Raw genomic sequence first — 3576 nt, forward strand, 5'->3', positions numbered from 1 at the left:
AGGCTAACAGTAGAATCAGAGCTGCAGCTGCCAGCCTACACCACAACCATAGCAACGCCAGATCCGAGCTGCATCCGTGACCTACACTGCAGTTGCAGCAACACTGGATCCTTAACCTACTCAGCAAGGCCAAGGATCAAACCCAAATCCTCATGGGCCACTCGGGTTCATAACCTGCTGTGCCACAGTGGCAACTCCCTACTAGGAGAATCTCATATGCACCAAAATTTGGGCCCCACTGGAACATGCATGGGCCATGGCTCTTGATTGGTGGATGGGGTAATTACAATGATAAGGATTATGGTTGGTGCTGGCTGCCTTCAATGGCACTGCAACACTTGATTTAAAAAACATGTTTGGGACAGTTTCTGCCAACTTAGAACATGATGGGAAAGCCAGGGGTTGCTCCGTAGCACCCCTTAACACACATCTCCTGAACCTGCAAGACAAACCATGTTGAAAATCAGCCTGAGATCTGATAATAACAGGAGCAGAGCTGAGAAGGCCACTAATGAGCAGCCTTAGGTCTCCTGCAGCCCTAAAAGTGAGAGAGTGGGGCCCTGAGACTTGGTGTAGGGACATTGATTGGAAGCACCCAAGAACCTTCAATCCCCAGTTCTCCTTAGCTCTCCAGGCCAGAGAAGCAGGCCCCACCTGTTACACAGAGGAAAACAGCTTCTCTTTGGAGACAATGTAAAGTCCTCCTCTAAAGCCTCAGAGATGGTCCATGTTCTCTTCGAGAACTGCCCCCGACCTTCACCCCAACCCCTTGCCGCCTCCAGGCTGTGCACCAGGGGCAGGTCTCAGCATCACTAAATGAGGAAACACAGTACCCGAGGCAGGAGGAGGTACTCATGCACCAGGGCATCCCACGACCTGGAAAGGTCTGCTGGCAGGAGCAATAGGTGTTCAGTGAACGTGAGTCTGCAGAGGCTACGGGAAGAGGACTTACAACACGAGTCCTCACCTGTTGGCGGGATTCAGCGCACTGGCGAGGAGGTCGATCCTAAGAGTTTGCTTGGAAGTTACATACACGGGTCTACAGTAAAGGATGGCTCATCTGCTAGTGCTGTGGGTGCGTGTGTGTGTGAGAGAGTTGTGGGTGTATATGAGTGTGTGTGTGTGTGCCTGTGTGTGCCAGCCGAGAAGTTGCCCTGATCCTTGACTTCCAGGTAGGCCCGGTGACAAAAACCAAAATCTCCATCCATTTTTGTGCTTGGTGTCTTGGTTGCTATTGAGAGGCTTGTATGCAAAGTCCCTGAAAGAAGGAACGAGTCCACCTAGACTGAGGGCTGGGCCTGCGAACTGGTCCTTGCCGAGGACAGAGCCCTAATCACAAGACCCAGTGACCTACCTCGGTTCTCAGGGAGAACCAAAGGCCTCACAGAGAGACAGGGGTCCTGCCAGTGCCCAGGCAAGCCCATCGCCCAAGTCCTCACCTGTGTCCATGGGGCAGGGGCGGTCGGGGAACCTGCGAGATGTTTGTGGTGCGTGAAACACCCAGTGCCCAGCCTGGCTCTGAGGAGGAGCCAGCTTGCTGCCTCCACCTTGCCTGCTTTGGCCAGAGTTCAGCGAGTGCTTTTCCCCAGGCCCTGGGTTCCTAAGGCCCTGCCCCGGGACTTTGCTCCAGGCTTGGATTACATTCTGCTGGGCCAAAGCCCCCAGCTGGGAACTGGCCTCTTAGACAGGACACCGCCCAGCTGCATAATCAAACATGAGGAGCCCAAATGAGAAATCAGAGCTTGGAGGTAGGTCCAGAGCCTCGACCAGCTTTTCAAGTCATAAATCATAGTCAGTTCTCCGCGGGTCATCGGGACCTCCAGGCACTGTTTCAGCCACAGTCAGAGTGCGAGCAATGGGTGGGAAGCAAGGCACCAACCCACCAGGCTCAAAATCTCCCCGGCCAGTGAGGGGGAGGGATTCTGTGTCAGAAAGAGTGGGTTAGAATCCCAGTGTGCTTGGTCCTGGCCTCGGCTGAAGCCCTTGGAGCAGAGCCTTACCACCTTGGAGCAGACAGAGGCCCATTGGGGATTCTCAGAGTTTTTACTGGATGCCTCTTGAAAGTGCCTAATTTTAATGAAGAAATCTTTCATCTGCCACCCTGTTTCCAGGAGACGAGTTTGGAGAGAATTTTCACAAGTCACTGAGGCCCTTGGAATAATGTTTGCGGGTGGAAAATGTAAGGCTGTGAGACGTGAGCGGAGATGGTCCCACCGGGGAGGGGGTGGAGGAGGCAGAGGAGGAAATAAAACACCAAGAAAAAATGCTTCAAGAGCCAAGTGGAGGAAGGATGCAGAGGTGCAACCAAAAGGGGAAAATGTTTGACTGGAGATGTAGAGAGAGTAATTCAGCCAGAAAACACAAAGTCTGTCCCTGGGGAAATCATACCATACACAGCTCCAAGAAATGCTAGGGACCAGAGGATGCGTGGGAAGAGGTGGGTGGAGGAGGGGAAGGGGGCGAAAGTGCGGGAGGGACAATGCCATCAACAACCGGAACAAGGCAGAGAGAGTCTATGCATGCACGCCAGAAAAACGTTCAAATTCATCACCTCCAGAGCTTTTTGAGCCAAAAAAAATAAAACAAAACAAAACAGCTGAACTGGAAAGTGGAGCACTATGGAGAGGGAATAGCAGAGCTGCTGAGCTACAGCTGTGGGTGATGAGTGGCGCTCAGACACAGCCCTGCCTCTCAGGAGGTGATGCTGAAAGGAGGCCTGCACTGCCTCTTCTGGCTCCCTGACGCCTTTCATCCAACCTCCCATCCTGCATCTTGCATGGAGGGAACGGCTTCCCTTGCCTCCATCCCTCATGGGCCACAGGGCTTCCCATCCGCCACAAGACACACTCACCATCACACCACCTCTCTGTCCACAGGGGACATGACACCATCTTGGTAGGAGGTCAAAGCAGAGGCCAACATGGTGAGCATCACTGGTCCTTCTCTGAGGTTCCCAGGCCCTGCAGGGAATGGGGTGGATGAGCATGTATGAACTCACGCAGAGGAATTTGGCAGATGAGGCTATGGCATTTAAAGAGCTCCCGGGTGAGAGGATGGGGAGGCAGAGCTCACAGGTAACTCTAAGAGCCCTGGATGAGGTCAGAAGTGAGATCCGAGGGGGTTAATGGAGGTGGTTCTGTTGGAGGACAATCAGTATCCTGGATCTCTAAATCACTAGAAAGTCTCGTCCAAAGCTGATGAGCAAATGGAGCTGAAGTTGGCATTGACTTAGCGAGGCTTTTCCAAGCCTATGGATTTATTCTCAGTGGACACAAGAGTCGGTTTCCTTCAGCTGGTGATGAACGAAGGAGCAGCTTCCTACCTTTTCCTGATGGAGAAGGGAAGGGCAGGCTAGCATGACTGTAAAATATTTGGATAAAAACATCAACCTGATTTGCACACAAATGGCATTTTCAATGTGCTTCTGTTTACCCGGTTTCTGCTAATGAGATACTGCTTGTAGATGCAAGATTTTAAGGATGTTATCTTCAGCCTGGAGAGAAAGAAACTGTAATTTGCAGCTTTTGCTGAGTGATAACCTTATTAAGTAATGGGATTCGCTGATTAAATGCTGCT

The sequence above is a fragment of the Sus scrofa genome, chromosome 1, assembly GCF_000003025.6.
Source record: "Sus scrofa isolate TJ Tabasco breed Duroc chromosome 1, Sscrofa11.1, whole genome shotgun sequence".
Taxonomy (NCBI): domain Eukaryota; kingdom Metazoa; phylum Chordata; class Mammalia; order Artiodactyla; family Suidae; genus Sus; species Sus scrofa.